The sequence below is a fragment of the Eretmochelys imbricata genome, chromosome 7 (genome assembly GCF_965152235.1).
Source record: "Eretmochelys imbricata isolate rEreImb1 chromosome 7, rEreImb1.hap1, whole genome shotgun sequence".
NCBI classification, from domain to species: Eukaryota; Metazoa; Chordata; order Testudines; family Cheloniidae; genus Eretmochelys; species Eretmochelys imbricata.
In genome coordinates, this window is record NC_135578.1 from 45,811,442 (window position 1) to 45,827,051 (window position 15,610).

The following is a 15,610-nucleotide window of genomic DNA, read 5'->3' on the forward strand; positions in this document are numbered from 1 at the left end:
GGCCTCGCTGCCCTGCCACACTCCATCCCAGAAAAGAGTAGGGTGCTCGGAGCTAGAGTTAGGGTTCCTATGGGTAGGGTTCTTGGAACTAGATTTAGGATTCTTGTGGGGTACGGCTCCCCACCCTAGTGTTACAGCTCCTGTAGGTAGGTCTGTCCCCCCTTGGGTTAGGGTTCCTATGGGTAGGGTACTTAGAATAAGGGGTTCTTCTTCAAGGAGTGTCCCTGTGGGTGCTCTGCTTTAGGTATCTTGGCGCCCTGCACTTGTAATCAAAGATTTGTAGTAGCAGTGCCCCGGTTGGCCACGCATTGCACGGCAGCCGTCTCGCACTGCTCCCAGTGGCCACTTAGCGTGTGCAGCCAACCATCCTTCAGTTCCTTCTCTACTGCCTTTGTCTTGAGTTGGAGCGACAGCAGCACCCGTCTATCTCGTATATTGCTTATATTCCCAGATTTATTTATCCTTTTTGACAGTTTACTTCAGTTTTCCTGTCCTTATTTATCCATTAAAAAAATATTATTGCATTTGCCCCCCACCACCGGCAGGTCTACGCTGACGTGACTGAACTACAGCCGTTTTCTATAGATCTGGATCTCCTCAGGTATGCCTCATTCCCCCAGCTTTAAACGTTGCCTGACCTGCAGGCTATCAATTCCTGTATTGGATGGTCATGCTCAGTGCATGTGCAGTCTCGGGGAAACCCATATACTACAGAAGTGTCCACATTGCAAGAAATTATCTGCCAGGATACTGAAAGCCAGGGACCTTCAACTAAAATTATTAATGATGGAGAAATCCCTCAGGCCAGCTTCCAACCCAGAGTCCAGGACTTCCTCCTGGCCAGCAATCTCTAGCAGCAGCCTGAGACAAGGGCTCCACACAAACTGTGTCTAAGGACCCTGCATCTAAGAAGGCAACCAAACATCGGTCGCAGTCATCGCCACAGAGAGATCCCCCTAAGAAGAAGCAGTCTCCTGGTGAGAAATCTGCCCCGCTACCAACGGCACGGAGAATCTCGGACTGAGAGGCACTGGGAACATCTGGTACCAAGGCATCCTGAGGAGCCAAGGCACCGATGCAGCCAGGCTGTCACTCAGGTGCACAAGCTAAAGCTAAGCTCCCTAGCTCGGCACCAACAGGGCTGAAGAATGTCTCAGCACCGGCTAGTGTAATGGCGTCACCTGCTGCATATACACAGCCTCACAAGACCACGGCACCATCAGAGCATACTATGCTGCCATCTACGGCATCGAGGTTCCTGGTACCGCAACCCTTTATCAGACAGGTGGACCGGGCAGTCTCCTCTATTCTCCACTATCTAGTGATGAGGATGATTCAGGTCTTTATTCCTCATCATTTCTCCTCAAAACTGGGACCCTCTCACCAACAACCACCTATACAAGGGCAAAGCTGGCAGGCACAACCATGGATGCCACCGCCCATTGTTATGCCACCCAAGTGGTCGTACTGGGACCCATGGTCAATCTACAGAGCCCAAAATCTTAACCTCCCCCAACCCACCAGCGTCAAGGGCCACCCGGTCCCCTTCACCCACGAACCCACCACCATTGGAGGCTCAGGAGGAAGAGGGAGAGGAGCCAGAAGAGGCTCCTGAAGGTGACACACTGCCACCCACCCATATTTAATCTTCGACCCTGGACGAAACAATTATGTCATAAGAACATAAGAATGGCCATACTGGGTCAGACCAAAGGTCCATCCAGCCCAGTATCCTGTCTGCCGACAGCGGTCAATGCCAGGTGCCCCAGAGGGAGTGAACCTAACAGGTAATGATCAAGTGATCTCTCTTCTGCCATCCATCTCCACCATCTGAAAAACAGAGGTTAGGGACACCATTCCTTACCCATCCTGGACAGGACAGGCAGGTGTGTCGGCTTCTCCTTTCACAGTGACTTAACAAATCTCACCCACAGGCTTGGGAGGATTCACTGGATGTGCCCCAGGGGCACAGAAAGGCTCCCAGCTCCCTTCCTTTCTGCTCCTCACCTGAGTTCCTGCCAGAGCCACCCTGTGGAACACTTAATTCCCCAGCCTTCTCCCTCTGTGCACCAGCCTCCTCCAGAGGGCTAGACATACTGCAGGGAGTGAACAGCACAGTGCAGATGGGGTAGCTCCAGTTGGAGTCACCCTGCTGCTGCCCATGCTTATGGAGGCAATACCCCTCAACTCCCTCACTAGGGCCAGGTGCACTTGCTGCCACCGTGCACCCACCTCACATTCAGAGGGAGTCATCCAGACCGACAATTAGATACTCTCTTCCAGGAAACACCCACTTCCCATCTCTCTCTCTCTCTCAAATCTTCAGAGAAAGACCATGTTCCTGTCTAAAAGTGGTTGGGGAATAGCTTGGGTGGCCCCTCTCCCCACTCTGCAGCCTATACTACTGAGCTGTGTGGTCCCTTTCAAACTGCCTAGCTCTATAGGCTACTTCTAAGTGCAAAGAGGACTAGCTCTGTCACTAGATATTATAATGCAAGTGAAGATGTGAGGCTTTTGACTTTTACATTAAGATCAACAATGGTGCCCCTCAATCTAATATATATTTTTCAATGCAACAAAACAAAACAAAACCTCTACGTTAATGGAGTTTTATGGTTGAGAATTTAAATGGACAAAAGGCAGGAATTTCAAAGCTGTTATAATTCTCCCATCAGCCATAATTTGGCCAGCATAAAATGTAAGGGCATGTCTTGGAAGAAATATGTACACAAGAGAACAATTTATGATTGATATGCTAGCTGTAATTTTGAATGTGAGTGTCAGTTTTTTGAAGGTAGAGGCATTTTCCAGTAATTTTATATGTGCTGATAGCATCTTATTGCAGAATATTTTGAAGCATTTTGGCTTCATTAGTCCATTCTGCTAAATGATATTTTAATTTAAAGAAAAATGTAATTTTACTATTTCTCTGCTATATTGTGTTCCTTTCCTAAGATAGGATCATAATATATGCCTGTATCTGTAATAATGTATTGATTTATCAGTTCTTCATTCTGAAGAAAATTAAGAATATTAATATTAAGCAAAATCTCCAGTGCCCAAGCCTGGAATCTCAAGCAGAATAAAATTGGACCGGATTTATCACTTTTTTAGACTGATTTCTTTATTTAAAACTCCTAAAATGCACAGCTTCTTTGAGTGTTTATTACCTTCTCCCAGAAACTCTCTCTCTAATTTTAGACTTCTTGGTTTTATGAACATTATCCTTGATTTTCTAGGTCAGAAACTTTAGAGGCATGCTGTAAGAATTCTGCAGAAACTTTAAGACCTCCGATTCTGAGCCTCCCTTTTATTAGCATTTATTTCTTTTGGAGTATAAGTATGATGCTGTCCTAAGGACACCCAGAACTGTATGCCACTATATTACCCCTCTGCCTCAGCCAGGGAGAACTTTGCTGAGGCTTAAACTGTGTGTCATCTCCCTGCCATGCCAGTCTGTCTGCCTCAACAGCAAATTCCTTGAGACTCTATCAGTCTTAACCTTGCCTTGCAGGTAATAATCAGTGAACCCCAGTTCCTGAGTTCCCTGGAAACGTGTCTCTGAAGTTTATTAATAAAGAACAGAGATTTAAGTGATACTAAGCAAGAGAAAAAGAGATGGATATAGTTAAAACAAAACTTAACTTTCGCAAGTTACATTTTTGCTTAAGCAGTTTTCTCACTTACATTAGGTTGCCAGCACCTCCAGCCTTCCAGGCCAGAAGATCCAACGTTCACAGAATCAGAGGTTGCTGTCCTCTTTTTGTTCCCTAAGTGATGGACTAGGCTACATTTTAGTCACGGGTATTTTTAGTAAAAGTCATTGACAGGTCATGGGTCGTTAACAAAAATTCACAGCCCATGACCTGTCCATGACTTTTGCTATATACCCCTAACTAAAACTTGGGCCAGAGGGCAGCAGGTGCTCAGGGGGGGCTTTCCGGGACCCCGGCTGGTGCTGGAGGGGAGGCGGGCGGCGGCCTGGGACATCCATTTGCACTGGTGGGAGAAGGGGGCAGGCAGCGGCGCGTGGCACGGGACCCCTGCTGGTGCTGGGTGGGGCGGTTGGCGGGGCTGGCAGGCTCCCTAACCAGCTCTGACAGGCATGTCACTGCAGGTCCTAGGGGGGGAGGGGTGACCAGGGGGGCTCCATGCACTGCTTCTGCCACAAGTGCCAGTTCTGCAGTTCCTATTGGCCGGGAACCACAGCCAATGGGAGCTGTGGGGGCAGCGCCTGCAGGCCCGGGCAGCATGCAGAGCCCTGTGGCCCCTCCACCTAGGAGCTGCAGGGACATGCCGGTGGGAGCCAGGAACCACTCTCCCTCAGGTAAACCCAGCTCGAGCAACCCCTGAGCCAGCACCAGCCAGAACTCATGGAAAATCACAGAATCCGTGACCTCCATGGCAGACACGCAGCCTTAGCGGTGGATCAGTAAGGGGTTCTCTTCCCTTCTTTTTATAGTCTCGTAAAACTTTGAAATGTATTCTTTGAAAGGTAAACCTAGACAAAGTTTCTCTACCCTGCTGGTGTGTAGACACCATGCTGTCTTCCTGATTCTCTTATCAATTTGCTTTTTTCAGTTAGCTTAATCATGTTGTTTACATTAGATGTAAATGTACTTCCATTGTCTCCTTGCTCAATTCACATTGGAGACACAGGCAAACAGATGAAACAGAATTAGTAGGGGAAGCAAAAGTGGATGAGAATCTGGGAGGCAGTGACCATGAGATGGTCGAGTTCAGGATCCTGACACAAGGAAGAAAGGAGAGCAGCAGAATATGGACCCTGGACTTCACAAAAGCAGACTTTGACTCCCTCAGGGAACTGATGGACAGGATCCCCTGGGAGAATAACATGAGGGGGAAAGGAGTCCAGGAGAGCTGGCTGTATTTTAAAGAATCCTTATTGAGGTTACAGGAACAAACCATCCCAAAGAAAGAACAGTAAATATGGCAGGCGACCAGCTTGGCTTAACAGTGAAATCCTTGCTGATCTTAAACACAAAAAAGAAGCTTACAAGAAGTGGAAGATTGAACAAATGACCAGGGAGGAGTATAAAAATATTACTTAGGCATGCAGGAGTGAAATCAGGAAGGCCAAATCACACTTGGAGTTGCAGCTAGCAAGAGATGTTAAGAGTAACAAGAAGGGTTTCTTCAGGTATGTTAGCAACAAGAAGACAGTCAAGGAAAGTGTGGGCCCCTTACTGAATGAGGGAGGCAATCTAGTGACAGAGGATGTGGAAAAAGCTAATGCTTTTTTTGCCTCTGTCTTCACGAACAAGGTCAGCTCCCAGACTACTGCACTGGGCAGCACAGCATGGGGAGGAGGTGACCAGCCTTCTGTGGAGAAAGAAGTGGTTCGGGACTATTTAGAAAAGCTGGATGCGCACAAGTCCATGGGCCCAGATGAACTGCATCCAAGGGTGCTAAAGGAGTTGGCAGATGTGATTGCAGAGCCATTGGCCATTATCTTTGAAAACTCCTGGGATCAGGGGAGGTCCCAGACAACTGGAAAAAGGCTAATGTAGTGCCCATTTTTTAAAAAGGGAAGGAGGAGGATCCGGGGAACTACAGGCCAGTCAGCCTCACCTCAGTCCCTGGAAAAATCATGGAGCAGGTCCTCAAGGAATCAATTCTGAAGCACTTAGAGGAGAGGAAAGTGATCAGGAACAGTCAGCATGGATTCACCAAGGGCAAGTCATGCCTGACTAATCTAATTGCCTTCTATGACAAGGTAACTGGCTCTGTGGATGAGGGGAAAGCAGTGGACATATTATTCCTTGACTTTAGCAAAGCTTTTGATACAGTCTCCCAGAGTATTCTTGCCAGCAAGTTAAAGAAATATGGGCTGGATGAATGGACTATAAGGAGGACAGAAAGCTGGCTAGATTGTCAGGCTCAATGGGTAGTGATCAATGGCTCCATGTCTAGTTGGCAGCCGGTATCAAATGGAGTGCCCCAAGGGTCGGTCCTGGGGCCGGTTTTCTTCAGTATCTTCATTAATGATCTAGAAGAGGGCGTGGACTGCACCCTCAGCAAGTTTGCAGATGACACTAAACTGGGAGGAGAGGTAGATACGCTGGAGGGTAGGGATAGGAAACAGAGTGACCTAGACAAATTAGAGGTTTGGGCCAAAAGAAATCTGATGAGGTTCAACAAGGACAAGTGCAGAGTCCTGCACTTAGGATAGAAGAATTCCATGCACCGCTACAGACTAGGGACCGAATGGCTAGGCAGCAGTTCTGCAGGAAAGGACCTAGGGGTTCCAATGGCCGAGAAGCTGAATATGAGTCAACAGTGTGCCCTTGTTGCCAAGAAGGCTAATGGCATTTTGGGCTGTATAAGTAGGGGCATTGCCAGCAGATTGAGGGATGTGATCGTTCCCCTCTATTCGACATTGGTGAGGCCTCATCTGGAGTACTGTGTCCAGTTTTGGGCCCCACACTAGAAGAAGGATGTGGAAAAATTGGAAAGAGTCCAGCGGAGGGCAACAAAAATGATTAGGGGGCTGGAACATGACTTATGAGGAGAGGCTGAGGGAACTGGGATTGTTTAGTCTGCGGAAGAGAAGAATGAGATGGGATTTGATAGCTGCTTTCAACTACCTGAAAGGGGGTTCCAAAGAGGATGGATCTAGACTGTTCTCCGTGGTGGCAGATGACAGAACAAGGAGTAATGGTCTCAAGTTGCAGTGGGGGAGGTTTAGGTTGGATATTAGGAAAAACTTTTTCACTAGGAGGGTGGTGAAACACTGGAATGCGTTACCTAGGGAGGTGGTGGAATCTCCTTCATTAGAGGTTTTTAAGGTCAGGCTTGACAAAGCCCTGGCTGGGATGATTTAGTTGGGGATTGGTCCTGCTCTGGGCAGGGGGTTGGACTAGATGACCTCCTGAGGTCCCTTCCAACCCTGATATTCTGTGATTCTATGAAACAACGTTCCTTTGTCTACCACAAACTTGTTTATCCACTCTAATCAGATTGATTGGTTTGAATATATTTTAGGAGTATATTTCCAGCACACATACATAATTCTTTACATACTAACTTTACTTACGTCATGCAATAATATGAAAGACCAGCATGTCACCAGTTTTTAGATGATACCTTACAAGACACTGTTTGGCTAAATGTTCTGAAAACATTGAGGTGGGTGTACCCTTGTCCAGTTGCCACATAGGGGTTCTTATGGTCATAATAAGTAAAAGATAAATTCATATTATTTGCAGTGGTGTTATAGCTGTATTGGGCCCAGGAAAAGAGAGAGATTAGGTGGATGAGGGAATATCTTTTATTGGACCAACTTCTGTTTGTGAAATGGACAAGCTTTTGAGCTTCACAGACCTCTTCCTCAGGTCTGGAAATAGTAACCAGAGTGTTCAAGGTAAATACAAGGTGGGGCATATTGCTAAGCATAAGGGGTTCACATGTTGTATTGAGACCACTTAAAATGAAGTGAGTAATTAACACCTCTGCATAGGACAAAGGAGATTAGTAGACAGCAAGGTGTGTTACAAATTCTTGTAATGAGCCATAAATCCACTGTCTATTAATTTAAAAAATAAATAGTATCTAGTAGAGTCACGAATTTAAGTTCCCAGGCTTGTCTTTTGAAGGTGTTGTGCAGGTTTCCTTTGAGGAGGAGAACTGAGAGATCAGATATGGAGTGATAGCTTTGTGAAAAGTGTTTGTTCACAGCTGGGAGGGTGCTTTTGTCCTGAGGAAGAGCTCTGTGAAGCTCCAGAGGTTGTCCCTTCCACAAATAGAAGTTGGTCCAATAAAAGATATTATCTCTCCCACCTTATCTCTCTCAAACTCATATTACACAGATAGTATATGAAACAGGGAAACAGGAATGGAAGAGTTCAGAATTAGACAGTTACCCTAGAAAGTGCAACTGGAAATACACACACAGCCAAACTCCATATAGCACAACCTGAAACAGGAAGGAACTAAGCAGATAAGGAAAAAGGCATGACAGATTCTAGAGCTGATGTGACAAAATTATTTTTTTAATAATCCGTGCTGGCTGGGATTCAGCAGAGTTGAACAGAGGCATCCGTGCTCAGCAAGCATCACACCTCAAGTTATCCAGAACGATGAACTACAGTGAAGACCCTGCTACTTCCCTGCATTTCCACTGGATGCATAATGGTAGACTCGGTTCATAAGTATTACACCTTAAGCCAAATTAACTTTCAGGTTAAATTTACCTACCTTAAAGAGACACATCTGCAATTTACATAGTTTGTGTCATGAGGTAAAAAACTTAGCAATTATAAATAAATTTCTGGAACCTGACAATAAATTCTGAAAACAAAAAATACAGGTAATAGTGGTTATAATAGGTTCCCAGTCATATTCTCTACAGTTAGGGAATATTTGTTTTATATATTATAATTCTGTTACTATTTACTCCAAAACCCATTGATGTCTGAGGCAGTTGTCGGCCAGAGCACCTCATTAATTAAAGGGAAATTAAGGGTATGTCTATACTACCCACAGGAAGGTTGAAAGTACATACCCACAATTGATCAATTCATTTTGTATTTTTGGCATGCTCCTGGATTCCTCACTGATGCTAAGCTCTCACATAGTGGAAACGTTACTTGGTGATATTGCTATCTCCAGTTGGCTAGGAGTCTCTGCCCCATCATGGCGAATGGTGACAGGCCTCAGTTGTTCATGGCTTTGCTACCTCTGAGCTGGACTATGGTAATACAGCATGCCTGGGCATGAGGCTTTCTGCACCTGGGAAACTCCAACTGGCACAGAATGCTACAGCATGTCTTCTTAACACACTGGCTATTGCAAACACATCAGACCTGTGCTCCTTTCCCTACACTGGCTTCCCGTAGAATATCAAGTTCAAGGTCTTGGTCCTTATCTTCAAGATACTCAATGCTCTGTGCCCAGAGTGTCTAAATGATCAACTAAAACCCTGGGATGAAGACCATGTCAACAACTTTGCTCCTCTGGCACAATGAAACTTTCTACAATAAAAGTAAAGCTCATCTGTGCAGATAGAACTTTCTTGGGAGCTGACCCAAAACTGTGGAGTGAACTCCCACAGGAACCAGGGACTGTTACAAAACTCACTGCTAAGAGCAAGGTGCATTTCTTTGACCCTGCCTTCTCTACCATAAACATATAGCTTTATGTATGTGTTTAAAAAAATCCAAAACAAAATATTCAACTACACACCCAATTCACCCTTGGGAAGAGGATGAGAGAACATACCCATGTGAAACTCTGCTGAAAGGCACTCAGGGCTAGATCCACAAAGGTATTTAGTTGCCCCGTTCAGCGCCTAAGGACTGGTCTACACTAGAATCTCTACAGTGGCTCAGTTGTACTGATGTAGCTGTGCCGCTATAGCGCTGCTAGTGCAGACCCTCTATGCCAAAGCGAGAGAGCTTCTGCCACTGACATAGCACTGTCCACGCTGGTGCTTGTCCGTTTAACTTGCATCACTCAGGGAGAGGTTTTTCCACGCCCCTGAACAACTTGAGTTATATGAAAGTAAGCACTAGCATGTACAAGTCGAAGTCTAAAATTTAGATCCTCAAAACCTCTACGCAGCTGCTGCCTAACTCTGTAGGCACCTAAATACCCTGGTGCCTTTGTTTCTGCTGTTAAATTCCCCATGATACCTAAAAATATGCAATTGAGCGTGCGCACAGCCACCAAAGTCCCAACACCTGGGCACCCAGCTCATGCCTAAGTTCCAGAGTGATCCTCAAACTTGGCATTCCAACCCAGATCCTGAAAGGTATTTAGGCACCTAGCTTTTATTGATTTCAGTGAGAGTCAAGTACCTAAATATCTTGAAATATCTGGTCCTCTCTGCCTGTCTTGCTTATGGGGCCTGATCTAGTAGGTGTTCTCAGAGGCTTCCTAAAACCGTGTTTATTGGATCAGTCTCCATATCGATGGTGCTGTTGGTCCCTGCATCCCCTTTATAACCATATAACCTTTATCTCAATTGTTAGAGCACTCACCAAGAATGTGAGATACCCAGGTTCAATTTCCCCCTCTGGAAAGAAATTGGAGCAGGAATTTGAACCCAAATCTCCCATATCTTAGGAGAGTGCCCTAATCACTGAGCTATAGGCTATTCTGAGGTGGGTCTCCCTCAATCTCTCCTGTTGAAACTGTTCCACTTTGTATAAATAATTAAATTTATGTGGCTCTCCCACAATATGTGTGACTGCTCTAACCTTGGGATAAAGGTTATATGGAGGCACCAACACCACCTCCTGTTTGGCTTGTTTGTGAGAAAGGGCTTAGTGTCTTAATTCTAGGGAGGATTCATGGCTGTGAATCTGAAGCAGAGACAGGCAACTCACAGCAACCTGGACTTAGGCACTTAACTCCCATTGAGGGGAAGGCTTAGGCCCCACCCATCTCCTCAGCATTTTCTATTGACTAGCTTAGGCAGCTCTCCACTCAGCTTGCAGGCTTTTGGAGATTCCATTCTTAGGTGTCTATTCTCATTATGCATTGTATAAGAAGCCTGGGTGCCTAACTCAAAGCTGTGGATTCCATTAGGTGGCAGGGTACCTAAGTCCCCTTTGTGGATCTAGCCCTCAGATCCTATGAGCACTGTATAAGAACCTATATAGAACACGAATAACAAAGAACTAAGTTTTCTCTTTTATGTCTTTGTTCTTAGGGATTGGCTTGTTTTGGTCTTGTTTTGAAACAGGATTAGCTTAATTCTTGGCTTAGTGTGAAAGTTGGGGTGCATATTTACCACGTGAAAGTTGGCAACTGTGCATTAGACAGCAGTGGAAGATTTGCATCCAGCATTTACCCAAAAAAGGCTAATTTTTTTCGGTATTGGAACTCTTTATAGTTTGGTGTGACAGGGTGTACCAGGTCCTTTGCGGCCTTGTGGTCCTACCACATCCCGCCCCAGGAAATGAGCAGTGAAGGTGGGTCCTTCAGGCCTGCCTAGAAAGGCTGCAGGGAAGCAGCCAATTAGGGCTCAGTTAAAAGGAGCTGCTGGGCCTGAGCAGTTCAGTCCTTGGTTGAGACCAGAAGGCTGAGGAAATCCTGGAAGATGGAGAAATTCTCCAGGCAAGGAGGCTTGTGGGAAGCCCTGCTCAAGCAAGGGTAGGACAGAAAATCTCTCCAGGCAAGAGGCCTGGAAGAAACCCTGCGCAAACAAGGAATGAGACAAATAGAACCCAAGAACTATAATTTAAGGTAGAGTGAACATGATGGGACCGAGTGGGAAGCGGCCCAGGGCATAACAGCAGCAACCAAGTAAACGAAAGCAGTAAATGGCTGCTGTCTATAGGGTCCCTGGGTTGGGACTTGGAGTAGTGGGTGACCCCTCCCCCCCAGCCACCGGAAAAGTGGCCTGATCCCCAAGAAGGGGATAAGACTCTATTAAAAGCCCAAAATAGGCCCAGGGACATGGCTGAAGACCCTGGAGGGGCCAACCCTTTGTTGAACTTTGTTTCCCTCCCTGCCACCCCCACGAAGGGGACTGAAATTAAGGATTGACATGGCTGGAGAGCTGGGACACCAGAGAACAACTAAAGGCAAAGAGTCTCCAGGGAGAAAGCCCTGGGGGGTGCTGCTTTATGACAGGGTAGAGACAGACTTAACATTGGCCCAGAAGGGTCTGAGAACTGAGCCGAGAGGCAGGGCTGCAGATACCAATGACTGCACAATGGTAGTCCTTGTTGGACATTTGTTACCGTGGAAGGGGTTCATCCATTTTAGACTATGTTTGACTTAGCCAGAGGGCTGAGCCACTGGTGAGGGCAACAGCTGACCAGGAGCATTGTGAACTGAGAGAGTGCAGGTTCACACCCAGCTGACAGGTGGGTGCTCAGGAGAGGTGTGTTCACCCCATCACATTCAGTTTTAGTGAGGAGTAAACACAGTCTTAGAACCTCTGCTACAAAAGTAGTTGTCATGTGTTTGAGGGTCATGATGGCTATCTGCAACAATCTTGATAGTTAATTCTAGGCCTTTTTGGATTTGCTGTTCTTTTCTTTGGAACTCAGGTTTTTCTTGATGAAACTAGTCAACCAGGTACAAAGCATTATGGAGAAGATACATGACATGAATTATAATTACAAGAGAAATGAAAAAAATGTTTTCTCATATAACTGCAAGACTGCATAATAAAACTGGTTTAAGAATTAAAATAGCTGCATCTGTTGAGATCAAAGTCTGTGCAGAGCATTGTGAACTGAGAGAGTGCAGGTTCACACCCAGCTGACAGGTGGGTGCTCAGGAGAGGTGTGTTCACCCCATCACATTCAGTTTTAGTGAGGAGTAAACACAGTCTTAGAACCTCTGCTACAAAAGTAGTTGTCATGTGTTTGAGGGTCATGATGGCTATCTGCAACAATCTTGATAGTTAATTCTAGGCCTTTTTGGATTTGCTGTTCTTTTCTTTGGAACTCAGGTTTTTCTTGATGAAACTAGTCAACCAGGTACAAAGCATTATGGAGAAGATACATGACATGAATTATAATTACAAGAGAAATGAAAAAAATGTTTTCTCATATAACTGCAAGACTGCATAATAAAACTGGTTTAAGAATTAAAATAGCTGCATCTGTTGAGATCAAAGTCTGTGCAGAGGTGACCTAATAACTATTTTTTAAGTCTTTCTGAAAAGTATTTTTGGGAGCATAGGAAAAGTCTCCTTTGTATAGTTCCTGTGGCTCAGGGAATGCAGCTACTTTAAGAAAGCTATCAGTTCATTCATATATCTTAAAATTAATGCAGAACTTTAAAGCCACTGTAGTGTAATTCTTATCTGAAAAGTGACCATATAAAAATGTGACATTCTGCCTCCTGTGTTTATTCAGAGTCTGAGTTTGCGGAAATGCTCAGGTCCACAACTTGAGTTGAACCTATGTCCATCCTGGCTGTTGGAGACCAGCGAAGAAGTACTGGGCTCATTGTGGATTGTGTGTGTCACTATGGGGGTAGAATAACAGCAGACCTTAAGAAAGCTATTGGCTTTGCTCTGACAATCTTGCTATTTATTGACTTCTGTCTAGTCTTCCTTCTCAGGAAAAATTGTTGAAAAGGTTGTGGCAAAACAGGTCAGATGATATGTGAGAGCCTTGAGCTCATCCAGGGCCAGCCTTAGGAAAAATGGTACCCTGGGCAAACTTGTGTTTTGTTGCCCCTGCCCCCGTCTCCCCAGGCTTCCCCATTACCTTGGGCCTCTCTGCCTCCCCAGGCTCTACACCCATCCCCTGATCTCCCCAGGACCCCTCCACCTCCACCTCCCCATCTATCACCCCTGGCCCCTGCTTCCTCCATGGGCTTCCGCCCCATAGCCCCTGGCCTCCACTGCCTCCCAAACCCCATCACCCCCAGACCCCACTGCCTTGTCCCCTCATTGCCTCAAGCTCCTTTCCATGGTCTTGCACCCGAGGCCCACCCTGCTACTTGCCTCTTGGCCACAGTGACCCCCCTGACCAGGGCACCCTGCACGATCACCCACCCATAAGGCTGGCCCTGTGCTCCTCACCTAGCAGACCTGCCCCAGTCACCCACCCAGCATCCTGGCTTGCCTAACAGGGAACGAGAGAAGGGCTCAGGGGCTGTCAGTGCTGGGAAGAAGCAGGCACTCAGGCCAGGCCTTGCCGTTACCTTGTTGGTCCCGATCCCAGTCATGGCATTGTCCAGGTGGAAACAGAGCGGCACCACCAAGCTCCAATCCCTGCAGCGGCTGCAGATTCTCCAGGGGACCCAACAAGCATGGTGTGGTGACTCAAAGCAGCAATGGCCATGAACCCTCCAGCCATCCTCAGGGCCAGCCCCTTCTCCTTGCCCTCCCCCCACCACCTAGTGGCTCCGCTTCTCTCTGCCACCCACTGGGGGCACTGGGCTCCTCTGGTCCTGGGTGGAGGCCATCACCAGCCACCACTCCACTAACATAGACTGCTTGGGGGGCATTGCTCCCCCAAACCCTGCACATGGCTAAATTTCTGAGCGTCAAAGTTGGAATTTTTAAAATACTTAATGTTGGCCTAACTCTGCTTCCATTAAATTCAATTGACTTCAGTGGGAACAGAATTACACCAACACTTTTGAAAATCCAACTCCAAGGTTCTTGAGATTCACTTCTTTCTTACTACATCGGCTCCAGCTGTAAGAGCACTCCACTCCAATCAGCCAGAAGGAAGCTCCAGCAGAAATAAGAACAGCCATTCATGGAGAAATGGAAGTGAGAATTTTCTCTACTTATTTTTCCTTCACATATATTCAGAAGCTTAGTGGGTACAGAACTATCTTGTGCCCCTGGGAAATTTTAAAAGCATTTTTGTCACTTTTATTTTTACACCATTCACCTTAATTTTTACCACATTGTTTGTGGCCTATATTGCAGCTGATACAAGCGTAAAAAGAAACAGAAGAGGCAGGAAATGTGCCCAAAATGCTTCATGTTCTGTGGAATAAGTTTTAACATGGTCTTTTACCCTAAACATCTAGCAGGATGACATAGGCCCTGCTCTAAGACGTCTCTTTTTATGTCTTAAGAATTTTATTTCACAGGAACATCAATTTTACAGCATATTCTATATTACAGGGTCACACAATCCTGTTTCAGCCACAGACTGGCTAGTTGATCATTTTTGGTGCCAAAAATTATTGATAATTTACTAGGATATTTTAGTGCAGGGGTGGGAAAACTGTGGCCTGCGGGCTGGATCCGGCCCCTCAGGGATTGCCCATCGTGGTGCCGCAGGCCCCGCGCCACTCTCAGAAGCAGCCAGCACCACATCCCTGTGGCCTGGGGGGGCAGGGAAGGGGGGTGCAGAGGGCTCCATGTGTTGCCCTTGCCTCCAGGCACCGCCCCCCTGCAGCTCCCATTGGCCGGGAATTGAGGTGCGGCAAAGGCAGCGCGCGGAGTCCTGTGCCCCCTCCTCCCCCAGGGGCCTCGCAGGGACGTGGCGCCGGCCACTTCTCAGAGCGGCAGAGCGTGGGGCCAGGGCAGGCATGCAGGGAGGTAAATGGCGCCGGGCCAGAGCCCGAACCACTCCTGCACTCCGCATCCCCCCTGCACCCCAACCCCCTGCTCTGAGCCTCCTGCTGCACCCCAACCCCCTGCCCTGAGCCCCCTCCCGCAGTCCTCACCCCTCCTGCACTGCTGCCCTGAGCCCCCTCCTGCAACCCCAACCCCCTTCCCTGAGCCCCCTCATACACCCCACACCCCTTCTCTGCCCCAATCCCTTGCTCTGAGCCCCTTCCTGCACACCACACCCCCTCCTTCACCCCAGCCCCCACCCCCGCCCCAGCCCTGCATACAATTTCCCCACCCAGTTGTGGCCCTCAGGCCAGAAAGTTTGCCCACCCCTGCTTTAGAGGGATGGTGACTAGGAAACAAAGTGTTTCAGATGCCATCCCAAACCATAGAGCCACCCATATCTTAAGTTTAATAGTGCAAATAAATGTCTCACTTTAAGAACATTAATAATTAAATAATTGCACAAGGTTGGAAAAGTTACCAAGAGTACATATTCTAATGTGCACAGCTGAAGGCTGAGAGTTATTTAAATGTGTATACAAGTGCATAGTCACAAGCCCAGCAAATAATTAAATCTACTGATCTTGGTTTTGTGTA

At 46.9% G+C, this 15,610-nt stretch overlaps 1 protein-coding gene across 1 annotated transcript in view; it reads left to right on the forward strand.

Moving 5' to 3' along the window:
- DOCK3 (dedicator of cytokinesis 3) overlaps window positions 1-15,610 on the forward strand; it is a 608,598-nt gene that overhangs the window by 393,711 nt on the left and 199,277 nt on the right. The gene's annotated exons all lie outside the window — the stretch shown is intronic.